Raw genomic sequence first — 16784 nt, 5'->3', positions numbered from 1 at the left:
GTAAGGTGGAGGGTAATTACCTGAGCTGAGACCTGAAGCTGACTGTGCCCTCACCATAAAAAGCAATACAAGGTTTCAAATGCCAACAAATAAATGATTGATAAATAAATGTATAAGTACATTGCTATGGCTACCTTTCACTGAGATCTCTCCGAATGGTCTAGTAAAAGGAAACGAATATCACATATATGACTAGCCTTGCCCCAGCCTCTTAAGGAATCAAACCAAAACACCATTAACTCCAGAGCCTTTTTCAGCTGTGATATTTATAAGCTGATCTGAAGGGCACAGGGAGATGTATATATGACTAACAGTTTTTCTTTACTGAGAAAGTAATTTTTTCTGTGATTAGTTTAATTCATAATTTGTTTTAAAGTAACTAAAGTTTACTGAGTCCTCTTTGCTGATGCAGCAAGAGTAACTTCCAAGGAAAACAACAGTAATCAACCTGACAGTACAAACAGAGAAACGAGTGTTTGAAATTTTTTATCTGGTAAGATAGTAGGCACAGATTCTTAGACTGCTTTGTGAGCACTTCATAAAAGAAGTAATTCATAATCCAGTGATTACTTTTCCATGTCCTTTTGCCAATTCCTTATTTTATTGAAGACTGAAGTCAGCATTGCATGTACCCAATTTTGAATGCTAAGCATCATAGTTTCAGTCAGTCTTGGGAAAGGAGACCACATGGAAAGCTGGAGTGCCCTAACTGCATGCCCAAGGAGTTGCAACTGAGCATTTTACAAACAAAGGTCTAATCTTCCACATGGAAGCTACTCCATGGATGTGAATTTAAACAATATTTGAAAACACTGTCAGTCATATATGAACATCCATAGACTTAGGGACAGCTTCAGTCTGGATAATATCCAGGTGATCAATGTTTGCTTTCTTTCCTTACCCAAAATTGGAAGTATCCTTGCAGCTAATCAGCATGGGGCCTGATCCCATTTCCAGTGAAACTGAAGGCAAGACTCCCATTAACTCAAATGGTACTGAGGTCATACATACAGAGATTTAGGAGATGTTCTCTCTGTGTAGGACTCAACAAACCATTAAATTATGTCTATACATTAGGCTTCGGTTAATACCTCCTCTTCTTACTTAGGTGGGGGTCTTGACATACATACATATTTCCTCAGTTCACTAATAATGTTACAAATTTACTCAGAAGCAGTAGAAAGCCACCTCTTTATCCCTTGAGCTCTTGAAGTGTGATAGCAATACCAAAGGTCTGCTTGAACAACAATGCATGTGCTGCAGAATCAATATAAAATGGTAGTTAACTGAAAAAAGACTGTGCAAGAGTATGTGTTAGTGTGTGTGCGTGTATATATATATATATATATATATAAAAAAAGACAAGTAGCTTGAGCTCAAAACATATTCTGAAGGGCAAATGGAAATAAGCCAACCTTTATTTACTTCCTAACGCATTCATCACTGTAGTCACCTTGGAAGTATTGATATTCCTATCTAAAAGCCCTTCAACTTAGAATATGTAGCCCATGTGCAGACACTGTAGCCTAGATTCATCTGGTCCAATTTTAGATTTCTAGTTCAGTTGCCAAAGTTGGATAACTAACCTCAAGGTTTCTTCTGTAGTTAATGGAGAGAAAGAGAAAAAGAGTCTTCCAAAATGGTTCAGCCAATCTGAGGTCTGAATTATAAGCTGAGAATGAAATACCTATTTCTCTGTCAGCTCTATAAGGTTATCTCCATCAGCTATCGGTGGAACCTACAACATCTAACTTAGATACCTTGAGTGCCTCAAGTGAAGTAAGGTGAATCTGTGTCCCAAAACAATTGATTGTGTTGAATAATTCTAATAGATAAAAATGAGACACTAGAAGACTGTATGACTCATTCAAGTTCACATGCAGAATGCATATGTGACAGAAAACTAAGAATACAATGCAGTTGTCTACCTTGTCTAGTATTTAATTTATATTTCTATATAATCTCCCTGGGGTGACATTCATAGCTGATGAGCTGTCCACTTTTGTTGCAGAGGGTAGATAGAGCGCATGTACCACACTTAAAAGTCGCAGAAAATGTTTCTGTAGGATTCAAGTGATGAGCCCATTCAGATGTTGATGAGAACATCAGCAGCAGTTTGAGATATTCTGGAGCTGCTTTGTTTGTTTCTACCATGCTATTGCCAGGGTCCCTTCCTTGCTGTGCTCCACCGACGGAGGCTGAGCCAGAGGTCAGCAGTGGGCTGCCCATACAGTCTTACAGTTGTTCCTTTGCATGTCTTTGACAATGTAAGAAAGACTGCAGAGGCAGCCAGGCTCTCTCCTAGTTTTTCCTGTTCAGCTTGGACCTTTGAACGAAATCTGTTTGACTTGGTTGATTTCAGAAAATGGTTAGTTGTGAGTATTTAAATGCCTTGTCAAAACTTTTATTCCTTGCTTTAAGCTATCTTTACATGCAGTAGAGGGTAAATGATTTTTACAGTGTCCTGGCTTGTCTCGTACTTGATTTTGTCATGTTGACAGCATGGCGTTCTTTCTGAAGCAAACACACAATGAGCTCTGTCGTGTTATATATGTCTGGTGTTGAAAAGCAAAGTCAGACAAAGTATACCCCTTTCAATGGGCATCGACTGCTGCTAGCGAGCACCGACAAGACTGCCTTGTCTGAAAGTTTGCAGGACAGTATGTATCAATGAGGGAGGAGGATAAAAACATCTACAACTTTGCTACCAGGAAAGATTCACAGGAGATACAAATCAGCATAAATTTACTCAGACACCAGTGTCTTCCAATTACAATATGACATTGAAAAAACCATCAATGGCAATGAAATGTTTAAAAATGTACATGTATCTGTGTTTAATACCGAAGAGATGTCTGGATAGTTCAAAAGTAAAATCATACCTTTTATATGTCTTTAATCAGAGACATTTTGGGGAAAATTTTTTATGGCATAAGGCAGGGTAATCTTGTCTTCTGTTTTTTGTCCTATAGCTCCTAGGAGCATGGAATATGATAATCAAACAGTCTATATGAAATGTCATTCCTGTACAATGGTTCAATTGTTATTTAAATTATCTTTTGAGAGTTACTACCCTGCTTCTGCCTATCAAGGGAACTGTGGGGAAGAAAGCTTCCTACCATAACTGTTAATTTCGCCCACATATAGGAGTTTGATTGTAAAAGCTAAATCTGGATGGGTTATTGTGCAAGAAGAATATTTTTAATTTAGGGGTGGAAGTAATATTCATTCAAAAAAATATGATGAAAAAAAATCAAAGATAACAAGCCTTCTGAATTCCTAACTGATAATGTTATGTTCCACAAGCCTCCTTGGCTCACCTTTTAGACTGACATTAGAAAAGCTGTTTATTAGCCTTAATTTTCATTATGTTTGATCGCGAGTGTGGTAATTCTTGAATTTTCTCCTTTCTGAAGCATTATCAGAGCCCTTGGGAGTTCAAAACTTTTTGCTTATCTCTGACAGCAATTCATCTACCAAATAAACTTCAAAACAAATTTACTCCTCTTTGAAGTACAAAACTGCAATGTTGAGTCCATTTGCATTTACCCATTAAACTATAGTGTTTCTTCTTTTTTTTTTTTTTAATCAAAATGACAACCATTAATGACAAAAAAACCTATTGAGTCTTTCTTTCTCTTTCTGCCTAGCGTGAAACTTATAGAATGATAATAAGGAATCACCTCAGACAAGCACAGATGAAAATGAGTTCTGTCCACTACTGTATCGGAGCAGTTAAAAATTTCCAAACTGCTTTGATGGCTCTTACTTTTTAAAAGGCTTTATCTGAGCTTCCATATTCTTAACCACATTGAACTGTGTGTTATTAAAAAGTAGTTAAAGTTCTCTTTTCTAAAGTGATTAATCTCACCCCAGCTAATCTCCTCATCCACACTCTGCTTCTAAGGCATAACAGAAGCTATTTTTCATTGGATTTCAGTTGATTAGATAGTCTGATTTAAGGCGAGTTAAGCTGTGTTTCAATTGTGGTTGGGAGAGATTCTCTCTGAGTGCTAAAATCCCATTGTATCTTCTAGGGGTGTGGGGCCAAGGGGCTGTTTTCCTTTTTTTTTTTTTTTTTATCCATTGAGCTAAAGAAGAGACCAGTCCCAGCTGGATGTAAGAGCACATCCTTAGAAATCCTTTCCCTTGGGCTAACACATTCACTTGCTTGCTTTCTTTTCTCCTTCTAGCTTCCCATGACATTCACAAATAAAGCTGTTCCACTATTTGGGGAAAAGTTCCCTCCCCTCTCCTCCCCCCTACTTTTTGCTTTGATTATAAGTTCAGAGCCAAAAATGTCGGGAACAGAAAATCCACACAAATAATTAACATTTGTCAACAAGAACCATTATGCTGCTGGGTGCAAAGCAAAATTGCATTTGCTACTGAAGAAATCAAGTATGTCCTGAGGAGGGGTGAAATTAATGATGTTTCAAAAGTGACTGAGATACTGAATTCTTTTTTAGTGAATAAATAAATAACACTAATAAGCTAACTTTATAAATAGGTGATATGAATATCATGTTAAAATAATTCCTGTTCGGATGAGAAGCAGCTTAGGGAATAATGGGGGAAATATGAAAGTATATAGTTCAGAAAATCTGAATATTTTGCATCCTACTGTGTTGATGCATGTTACCTCAAAAATGTATTTTATCACTGCTTCAGATATCAGAAAGAATGAAGGGGGCTTTGAAAGGTTAATGTGGAACTATTTTTAAATACAAAAAGAAATACGAGACGATTAGCACACGATCTTTTTATACAGTCGGCGCAGCAGCCTCGAGCTGGTAGATACTACTTTCAAGCATGCAAGTATTTCTATTGACTCCAGTGAGATTATGCCTGCATTTAAAGATGGCCATGTGTTTCATTGCTTTGCTGGATTGGGGCCATCCTGCTCACTGTCTTGCTCTGCTTTGTCCTTGTTCTCCCTCAGACAGTAAAGCTCATAGCAAGAGAAAAGACCATGAATATCTATAGGCTAATGCACCTAGCAGCAAGAGGCAGAATAGATGCAGAAAGAACAAAGGGTTAGAAGATAAATCTGATTTATTTTTTAACTAGAACTACACAGAAAAATGGGGACATGAAAAACAATAGCTGCAATATATTTGGCTTGCAATACATGTTAAAATCTTTGTCAACATTAATTAAAATTGGCTTCGATAGAAACACTGTCTCATTGAAAGATTGAAAGAGGATGAAAGAGCATAAACAAAGGATAATGTCAGCAATATATCCAGATGGGAAGAGGTGTGTAACACGGTGCTGCAGGGATCTGTATTAAGTCAGGGATTAATATCTTCACTAACCCAGGAGAGAAGTAAATAGCATTAATTACATTCACAGATAATACTAAAGAGATGCTTGGAGGACAGGGAAGTAATACAAGGAGACTTAATTATCTTAGAACCAGTATCAAAAAATACCTGTATGCTCACACAACGCCTGACACAGCAGGTCACTGATCTTGACTGAAGCGCCTCAGAAGTGATATAATGTAAAAAGTGAATTGTTATAAAAATGAACAAGAGTAAAACATACCTTTGTTTTCTTTTTTAAATGTAAGGTGAAAAGACAGAAAACACTATCACAAGCACTCAACAGAAACAGCAAACTGGACAGCAGTAATTCTGAAAATTACTGTAGGTGTAAGAAGAGAGTCATTTACACACATTTTCCATACCCATGTGGGATGAAGAAATCAACTCATTTTTGAGACATGCATGCAAAAAACCATCAGGTCTTGTGGCAGGGAGATAAAAGCACTTTGGTATGATCGAAGTGTGACTGTCTTTAGAAAATTACATATGATTCTGAGCAAAGCATTACAAAGAAGTTATTAACAGACAGACAGGAGAGTGTTCAAAGAAAAGATACAAACATTTTAAAGTGACTGAAGGTGTAATTATGCCTGCATGGTAATTTTTCTTGAATTATAGAATTTATTCATACTGGTTTTACACATTTATATAGTCACTTTGCATTATTGTATGCTATAAATATATATCAAATTCTAGAGTATTTAAGATAAAATATAAGTAAGCACAAGTTCAATAAAAAGCACATTTTAGATAACATTATTTTCATTTAAAGTTTTTATATACAGACAGGAAATCTATAAATATATTGTTAAAACCCCCTCTTGTTTTCCTACAGTTTCCTTTGGGTATGTGCAGAAAGTATTAATAAAGGTGATTCATTTGATTTATATTACACGTGCAATTATTTTTATATACAATTATATTTTACATGTTATATATTGCCAGAGGGATATATTTTACTTTACGTCAGATTCATTATCCATTTCTTGTGATGTTTGAAAAATGAGTTATATTTATTATGGCTACCTTCTAAGTATTTAAAAATATTTAGAAAGACCAAATTGGATTGCTTCATTATGTAGATTTATAGGGGCAGTATAAAAAAAACCTAGCCAGGCTAGGTTAAACATCTGAGGGAAAAAAACCCCAAACTTCCTAGCAGTTCAATAGATGCCTGTGTTAAATGGGATTCAGTTGAATATTTCCATCTTGAAACATGCAAACCAAAAACGAACAGTGCACTATTTGTATCCTAATGTGATAAGTCACAAATTGCCAAGGAGATAGGTGGCATGATTCAATAGGGGTTTTTTCCATGTCTAATTTGTAAGACTGATGTTATTATCAATGTACTCTGAGCAAGTGGGGTTAGGGGATGTTTGAACCATATGTGATCTATCACCTCCTCTCCCCTGCAGACTGGTAAAGTGCTTTGCTGAACGAGGTCTTAATGCTTGTAGCCTTGTTAACCTGCAGGGTAAGAGCCATGGGAGGATCAAGATCACTTCTGAACTCAGCCAACAGCTGAATTTTTAATAAAGTCACCGCCAGACAGAGGGATTTGAAATTCTGGATTTGTTTCATTAGTACTGTAGCTGACAATCATTTTTCCTAAGCTACCATTCTATAGTCCACATTTCTCTGAATAGACTATTTTTAATAGCTCTGTCAATATGACACCTTCTTTCCTTTTTTATATAGGAAAGCAAAACATAGTGAAGGAAGACTAAGTGCTGTCTGAAGTTCGGCTTTTTCTTAGCCATGTGAAAATGCAGATTTATCTTCATTAAATACTATAATTCAGAGTTTCTTTGTTATGACTAGATTGAAAAAAATACAATTTATTTTTCTTTTTCTTAGAAGAAACCATTGAATAAAAGTGTTATGTTTGATGGATAGATTGAGCTTGCTATCTTAAATCTACAGCCAAGAAACAGGTCAAACTAAAAATACAACTAAACTGGCAACCTGGATTCATAAGAGACAATTCTGATGGTACCTCTCTGACTCATATAACATCTATGATCATTTTTTATGGGAGCTTAGCCACTTGTGGGTATACAATGATAATAAAATTATTTAGCAGTTTTACAGCTCAATGTATTTTCAGAGCAGTTGTTAAATAAAGATGCCTAACAATTCTCTTTGCAGTAGATGATTAGACTGTATTATTTCCATTGTATAGGCATAAAGATCAGATGAGTTGCCCAAGACAGAAATAATGGTAGAGGCAGAGGCAAGATTAGGAGACAAGACTGAAACCTAGTAAGTGTGGATTTACTCAGCCAAGTAAGAAGTCTCTCCTTTCGTAATATTTGCTTACAAAACCTTTACCAATGTTCTTAAACCCAGATAAGTATTTTAAGAACAAAACTGAAGTCAAAGTTATTCTTATGTGTCCTGCTTAATATAGGGAGAGACTTCAAAGTCCCAATAATCACATCTTTCTACATCTAATTGCAGTAGTGGGGTATAATTCAACAGAATCACTTTAAGTGGTATTCAGAGCAGCCTGCAGCTTCAACTCCTGTATGGAGCATTTCCAATCAAACGCAGCAATATTTCATCAAAATGTGCTGTCATTTATGTTGTGCAAAACACAGAACCAACTTGTCTTTGTAGAAGTGTAATTTGTGATATGAGATACAAACACAACAGCAAATGTATTTCTATTAGATTAAATATCTATGGAAGATCTGGGTCACAGAAGGTGATTTTTAATTCAAGTCACTAATATGCCATCAGTTATTAAGGAGGAAAGGAGGTTTACTCTGTGTTTTAAATCACCTCAAGGTTTGGGGATATGCACTATTCTCACATTTTTTAAAAAACTGTAACTTGATTTTTTTATCCACAGGTCGCACACTGTCATTTCCGAGCTGATACCACATAAGACAGAGATAGATATGGCAACACACTGCACAGTTTGCAGTTGAATAACCTTGTCGTGATACAAGCTTTGCTTTAGCACTAAGGAAACAATTTAGGGAGAGTAGAACAGAGCTTCAAAGAGTTCTTAGAAACCCCAGTAAAGCTATTTGTACTAGGTTCTCTGACAACTGTGCTTTACAAATTCTTCTGTAGATGGTTGGCCCGTTTCCTCATCGCTGATACAGATCAAGCCTTTGCTTGTCTCTGTAGATTGTTTGTTTTCAGATGTCTTCTTTCAATAGCACTAAAATAAATTGCAAGTATGACATTTATATCTCTCCTACTGATTTAATCTCCTGTTACTCTCTTTGAATAGAACAGGGAAGGGGGAAGGTGCCTTCAAATTAATGTGTTTTTCAATGCTCCTTTTTACAATGTTTATTTGGCCATAAATTTTGTTTTATGAATGATTTTTTTTCTACTTGATGATGATTACAATGTATTTTTTACCTTTTGGCCTAATTTTCACAGTGAATTTACTGCTCATGAAAATTCCTGAGTTAATCACTTAGAGACTGAATTACACTAATTCACTCACAGGCTCCAGCAAGCTGCAGTGTAGAACAAAATATTCAAGTCATTAACAATCCCCCGTCCCTTTTTCCATCCTCTTTAATTAAAAGATTCCTCTCAAAAGATAAGACAGATGGAGGTTATCCAGTGTTTTGCAGCTATCGTGACTGTGGAAACCATCCACAGTGGGAGATGTCTGAAAGGGAAACTCCGCCGGGATGCGGCTGGCAGGGAACCAGGAAAGAGGAGGATACACGCTACAGTTCTGCCACCAAAAATTACTTTACACATGGCCATGGACTGTTCTGTATCTGCTAGTGTCTATCAATTTCCTCCCTGGAAATGCAGTGATAAGAGAAAGAGAAGGAAGGGCAAGAGAAAGGTAAATGAACCGACTGAGCAGTAGATTTCTAGGATGCTTAGGAAGGCCTCACACCAGCAGCTGACTGAGCATTAAGATATACTGTGATATATGAACCATCTCTCGCACAGGCTTTCCTCTCAACAGTGCTGTAGCTGTGCATGGTGCGCGATGATTTAAAGTAGACGGTCCCCTCTGCCTGGGGAGATTGTGCTTGTCTGGTGCTGGACCAGCCCCTGAAGATGCAGGGAGACTCTTTTAGCAGGAGGAGAGACTGGGAAGGCAAACGGGTGGGGATCAGCCTTGCCCGAGCACATGTGCTATACCCCAGCCATTTCATACCTCTATGGTCCACACCAAAGGCAAATCCCTCGAGCCGGCTTTTTGCAGCTATACAATTTTGTTATCCTTTCCTTTCTGTAAGGGAGATGGGAGGATGTAGAAGAAATTCAAGTGCTATTTTGCTTCAGTGTTTGCATGTACTTTAACTGGCAGAAGAAACAAAAGGGAAAAAAAATTTAAAATATATTGCCTGGTAATAGAAAATGTCCTGTGGTAATCAAACACTTTATTCATGGTAGTATATTAAGATTACAGGGTGAATCCTCTTTGTCAGATATAGAAAAACACTGAGGAGTTCCCCCTTGTAACTGCAAAAACTGTTCAGTTGTTAACAGAGAATTGTTAATGAATAATAAATCAAGGTCCATACTTATTTATATATCCAAAGCATGGTTTTGTTTATGAGAATATCTTTTATCGAAACTGTTTTTTAATGAGAAAAGCCCCACAAAGGTTTAATGTAGAATACTACATTAAAATGCACTTCCATACAGCAAAATATTAATAATGTATGTATACATGTTTTTTTACAGTTTCATGATAGTTATTATAGGTGCATATTTTTTAACTTAGATTTTAGTTTTTCATATACTTAGCCCCATTTTAAATATAGATGTCAAAATATGATTAAGAGAGACATTTTTTCCCCAAACATTTTCATGCTGAGCACAGCAGTTAAAGTAATTGCTTCTCTCTCTGAGAAGAAACATGTGGGTTCTTAAATTCTAAAGTAATAGACACCTTCTCTAGACTGAAATAATATGGCTTTCCTCAGGAGGGAAAATTGCTGTGCCATGGAGAAGGTTAATCTCCTCTGAAAGCTGTTCCAGTTTGGAATTCTGACAGTTTTCATGGATAAAATTCTCCTTGAGAAGCAATATAGGATGGGGAGGAGAGGACAGTATGCAGAATAATGCCCTTCACCTTTTAGCAATTGCCCTAGCAGTAATTCTGCTGCGGTTTGCAGCTTTCCTATTCAGGTATCATTAAGCACGGAAAGATTCAAACTCATTTGTACAGATCTTGATGATGGATTTTTGGGATGCATGTAAGGGTCTGAGTACACAGCCCAGATAAGGTTTTGACTTGCCAAGTTACCTCTGTGACAACAAGATACCACACGTAGCTCGTGAGCTGGGGTTCTGGTGTCAGCATTGAAACAACTGTATTACGTTCAAGTCCGGAGGAAGGTAGTTTGGCATGAGTTTGGAGATAATTGCACGGTGTAGGCATGCTGCTAAACATGTGCACAGTTCTCCAGAGCTAATACAAAGTATAACATAGGGTTAACCTAAATTAGTACACAGGCCAGGTGTCTTAAACGAGGCTGTAGGCAGAAACATGATCCCACTTGGAACCTTCGGCTCCAACCCTTCCCCAGGAGATACAAGTCTATGTATTTTTTATCCAGCAATCGAACAGGGAACAATGTCTTATTTGGAAATGTTGCTGAAAGAAATAAAAATTAAGTGACAGTCCCATGTTACTTGGTGATTAGAAAACTTGCCCAGCAAAATATGCAGGTGCAACTTACTCCTTTGTCTGAGACTGTGCTAAACCACATCTGCTTTAAGGAGGACCATACCCATGAGGGTCCAAGATACCCTGGATATTCTCAGCCTCTTTTTTTGTTAAATATGTGCCACTGCATAAGATGAAATTCTACATCTGCTGGATCAAAATAGGAGTAAGATTAAGACAGGACATAGCCATCTGACCTAATGGTCATAATACTGATTATAAGGTCCTTTGTGCTGATCTTGTTTTTCCAGGTCTTTTTTCAGTACCACAGAAGGACGTGAATATCATTACTACTGGATAAGAGAGGGAGTCCAGGGGGCCTGAGAGCTGGAGAGTGCCCCATTTCCTTGCTCTGAGTGTTGGGTAGTTGCCTTCTGAGAGTTTCAAAAGAGGGTTTACATTGCCTCAGACAGAATGACGCTGAGGTGGATGTCTCCTTTTCTGCACAAACTCTGTGGTTCCTGGACTAATACATAGAAGTCATACAACATCAGCATCTCTTAATTAAGTTGGAGGAATGCAGACTTCTCTGAACAAAACCCACAAGAACTTACAGTAGAACTTTAACAATTGGAATAAATGGCAAAGAAATAGCATATATTGGAGCATTTAAATGGAAAACAGAATGGATACCACTTTCAGTAGTAGCTATATGACAGCTATATTTAGCTAAAAGCCTTCTTCTAGAGACCCTAACAAAATAAATGGAACTGTCTGGACTGCACCTGCAAAAACAGTACCTGCAGGAGAGTAGAGGAGTGGGAAGTTAAAAAATTTAAAAGCCCAGGATTGCAGTATAATTATTTATTTATTTGTGGTTTGGGGAATCTTGTTTATGCTCAATTACCTGTTTGCATCATTATGCAGACACTGTTTTGTTGCCTGTTTTGAGACATTTTACTTCTGTATTTTCTTGCAGAAATGAGAACATTGTAACATTTTTAGTTACTTTAGAGGAGTTCGGTAAATTAAGTGCTGTTTAATATGGCAGTGTAGCTCATACATTTATTGTGGTTTAAAAAATGGAGAGTAATTTGTGGCATATGTTTGTATCACTATAAAAGAATTGAGCAAAGCAAGATTAATGCAAATTAGGCATTATTGTGCTCAGAGGCATCTACTACTAACAACATTCAGTGTAATGAAGGGTGAATGTTGTGCATGATTAAACTAGTCATATACAAACAATAGCTCAAAGAAACAAAGCATAATTTTAGAATGTGATTTTCTTCTCCCACACCCTCCCATTCCCCCCAGTAAAGACCGAAAGAACATGAGGAAAAGAAAAGAAGAGCAGGTAAAAGCAGAACCAATAATATGCACTTCACTACTGAAAGCAGACCTGTTCAAGGTGAAAATGGACCCAAAAGCAGTGATCGTAACTGGGCTTCTGTGAAGTTTAGGGACGACTTAGAGCTGGTGTACCAGTTCAGCCTAACAGCCATTAAGCAGAGACCTGCACCCAAAATCTGAAGTATTCTTCTCAGTTTTTATATCTCAGATTTTGTTGTGTAAGCCAAAACTGATCTCTGTATGCTCCCTTTACAGTAAATAGAGAAAAATAACACTTCCAGAAATCAGTTCACCTTAATGATCTTAGACACTCGATGGAAGTACCTCTTTATCTCTGCTTACTTATAGAAGGAGCATTTGAGGACTACCTTAGACTGGAATAACTAACTTCTTGCTGTTTGAATGAGGTGAGATTAATCCCTTGGGTTCTGATATCAAGTGAAATCTGCTACATAAATGACTAAACAGATAATGTCTGGTCTTGTAATGACCTCAGTACATGCTGATTCTTCTGTCAATAAAGGTTGGATCAGATTGGACATGTAAGGAGTAGGGCCAAGACAGAATCTCAGTATCAGTATCAAATTCCTGAATTATTCAGTTGTAGGGATTTAAATCCCAGAGCTTCCAGCTGTTGGTTTCTGTACCAACTAGTGAGTGTTAAAGCAATTTTCCCTGTTCAGAGAACCTTGTAAGATTATATCTAAAAGCTAAAACTATATATAAATTCCAGTGGCATCAGTACCGTTTAAACATTGCACTTCAATGGTCTTCCGAACAAAAATAGTTACTAATTTAGAATTTATTTGGATTAGGTTTTAAAAATTATATTTTAATTTTGTGAATAGAAAGATTGAAGATTTTTTTTATTTTTCTTCTATATTTTAACTATTTCTTGTTTTCATTTCATTTGTTTCCAGAAGTAGAATCAGTTGTTAAATTATGCTTAGGAAATTTTATTTAGAGCAAATCTAATGTTAATGATTTGTTTCCTCTGCACTTACAGAAAAAAATATTCTTCTGGTTTCATGCAGCAGCTTGGACTCTGGTTATTCAATAAGCTTCTCCCTTATTCACTGAATATAAAAAACTCTAACGCTTTCTTTTGCTCCAAGTCTGGGTGTGGGAACCCTTCCCTAAATTCCTTGTCTGATTTCACCAAAGAGATTCAAGGTGGTCAGACACTTCTGGACATCTTAAAGATAAAATGAACCAAGTCTGAGCCCTGACAGCATTCTCTTTATGGAGGAACTGCCCTCTATTTATTGCATGGGTTTTTTATATTAATGCCTTAGTTTAGTTTAGGAGTTCATCTGAAAAACAAATCTACCAGTTGTTCCAATTTTTTCTATACTTTTACTATTATTGTAGAGAGGTATTGGAGTGCATGAGCTGGATACCTTTCTGATGAAACTAAATCAAAAGACTTATGCCAGGAGCACAAGCAGAATCCTACAGCCATTAATGGGCATTCAGACTAGAGTTAATCCTAAATACTCGCCTCCCCCCCCTGCCCCGTCCCCCGTCCCTGAAAACCTGTACAGAATGCACACTGGATCCTCTACAGGGTTTCACTACTGGTCTTCTCTATGCACCGCACAGCCTGCTTAGGTGGACATAGCTTCAATCAGTTGATGTTTCCTCTCTTGCTTGTCTTTTAATGGTACTAATGAATTTTGAAAGGCTTGTGTTTCTTGGCCAAAATTATTTAGCTTTGTTTTGCTAATGTTACACACTGGTTTTTACGTTCCCTCCTCTACACACCCTATTTTTTCATTCTCTTATTCACTTAGCCATCATTAAATTCAAAGAAAAGAACATAATTCTCTATGACTATAATACAAACATGCATTGGCAATTATTTCAATAAAAAATATTCTGTATCTTCTTTTCCATTTAATATGTGGTTAGTTTTGAACTGCCTTTAGATAGTTACACATGAATAAATTATGTTCAAAAAGCACTGATACCATGACTTGAACTCCTCAAAGCCCAGAGCAGTTAAAGAATCTCCATCTGTATTCCATCTTATTTTTCCATATGTATTGCAGCATATAAACTATCTTGACCTATATTATTATTGTTGTTCTAATTCTGAGATATCACTAAAATCCTATGGGAAACACTGGGGTTTTTAGATTTTTCTCTTTGACACAAGTAAAATTCTTTCTGCTTCATACTTACTAATTATTTACCTTATCATTACTGTACAAAATTTCACGAATATTTACTTAAAATTAGAGTTGATTTTCTTTACCCATACACTATTCTGTTATTTGATTTCTATCAGCATGCAAGGAACTGAATGTTTTTCACTTATAGAAAAGCTTATTTTAAATTCAGAGACTAGATACACTGTTCTAAAAAGCCAATGAAGAAGTTTTTCAACCACTTGGTAAGAAAAGAAATAATGACCCAAACAATGCATTGACTGCAGCCTTTTCATTTCAGATGTGTGCAGACAGGAGTCTTAATTTTCAGTCAATAAAACATTTAATAACCTGATGCTGATTCCAGCTCTAAAGGAGTTTTGTTGTTCCAAAAATGTCCTTATCCAACCTGACTTGCTGCTTCTTCCTAAGTAGAGCTCCAGTTGTATTTCAAGCACTGCACGTACTATCTTTCACTTAGGTTCACCTCAAGGAGAAAAATCTCTCAACAATTTGAAGCCTGGATCTTAAGGGAAAGCAGGCACATTATGTGGGAAGGCTTGTATTATAAGGAAGTGAATAGAGCTATGAAGAATGACATATACACTCACTTTCAAAGTACGAGTGGTAAATGGGACAGCAAGGTTGTAGCCTAGCACGTCTCTGATGGATGGGTGGAGGGAAAGTTTCTGTGTTTAAGTCTTTTTGGAAAGCAGGTTGTGTCACCTGAGTATTCACAAGCTGTGCACTCTGGGACTGGCAGATATAGCCTAGGGTCTCCGTTGAGTGTTTTGGGCACAGTGCTCTAGTTTAGTCAAAATGCATATTTGTATTAATTAAGTCCACGGGGAATTAAGGATTAACTATATCAGTGTTAGAAACTATGGAGTTCCTTGATAATAATATTTTAGTTATTTCTTTGAAAACAAAGAAAACATTTTGTTTACAACTGAACATGAGCCATGTTCATAACTGACTTCTATAATTGAAATATTCCTAGAACTAATATGGAAATTTAATGGTCTTAACAGTACTAGCAGGAAAGAGAACTGTATTAATTGGGCTTGAATTAAAGAATCTAAATAGTTTTCTTTATTCAGCATGACGACTTCTCTTCAGAATATATGACATTCTGAAGATAAAAAAAAATAAACTAATAGACCTCTTACAGCACTTTAAGCAAGACAATACAATGAAAATTTTCAGCATCAGAATCTATACACACAAGTCCCAAGGGCAGAATACACTGGGAGTTACTGACCTTTGAAAAATATGATACAGCAAATGTTTTCCATGCAATAGTGTGCCCAGGAGACACAGAGTAAACATGTTGAAATATGAACAATGATTTCAGATTTACTACTACAAAAGACAGGAAAAACTTTAGGCCAAATGCTTCTTTGACAGAAGAAGTTTCAGTTCTATTCATTCAGTTTAATTGAGTTCAGTTCTGCTGGTTTCTAACAGTCTTTGTCCATAGACGTTGGATTTCCAGCCATGCAACTGTCTCCATTAAATGTGATCATGGCCTGTTTTATCTCCAACATTTTGTTAAGGCAAGCAGAATACCAGGAAAATGCCCACGTCTTCCTTTCGGATAAAGCCAGAGGATTTCCCTATATCACTATTTCTCTGCTAGGAAACCTGTTGTCTGGAGCTAGATGTCCCACGCTTATTATTAATCTTTCCTAATATCTAGCTAATGTTAGCTAAAGATCAGCCAGGTGATGTTAGCAGAAGTTAAGACATATTTTGGAGAATTTTCTTCCTTTGCTTACTATTGATGATTCCCCCTTTCAAGTTGCTTGAAGCTTTGAATTCTGTATGAAGACCCTGGGCTTGTTTGCATGCTTAGTTAGCCATAGCAGACAGAAAACCAACAAAAAATATTTTCTTTTCATCACTAGTTAGAAGCAGTAATAGAGATCCACGTATCCTTGATACTCAATTACGTATTCTTTCTCCTGGACTGATCTGCTTTTTTCTGCCCTGTCAGAATTAGAAAGAGCGGTCAGCTTCACCCTCTTACTGAAATGTCCTACACAAGCCCTACAATGAATTTGCTGCATCAAATTATTTACTGCAAGATAAAGATACCATAATAGATTTGATTTATGTGCAAAGATGTTCAGAGTGAAGGAAATCCCCATTTGTAGGGGAAAACAAAACCAAACAAAAACCACCTTCTGCTCAGTTTTTCCTAAGATCAAATAAATCGTAATTTTAGTGGTATTATTGGGCATTGAATAAATGCCATCCACTGCCTCTGATCTATGATTTTTTTACCTCCTTTTTTATGCTTTTCATTGTCTTTATTTCTTGAAAGGTAAGGAGCAAAGGACT

Source organism: Buteo buteo, chromosome 15, assembly GCF_964188355.1.
Source record: "Buteo buteo chromosome 15, bButBut1.hap1.1, whole genome shotgun sequence".
Taxonomy (NCBI): domain Eukaryota; kingdom Metazoa; phylum Chordata; class Aves; order Accipitriformes; family Accipitridae; genus Buteo; species Buteo buteo.
Note: the sequence above shows the minus strand (reverse complement) of the source record.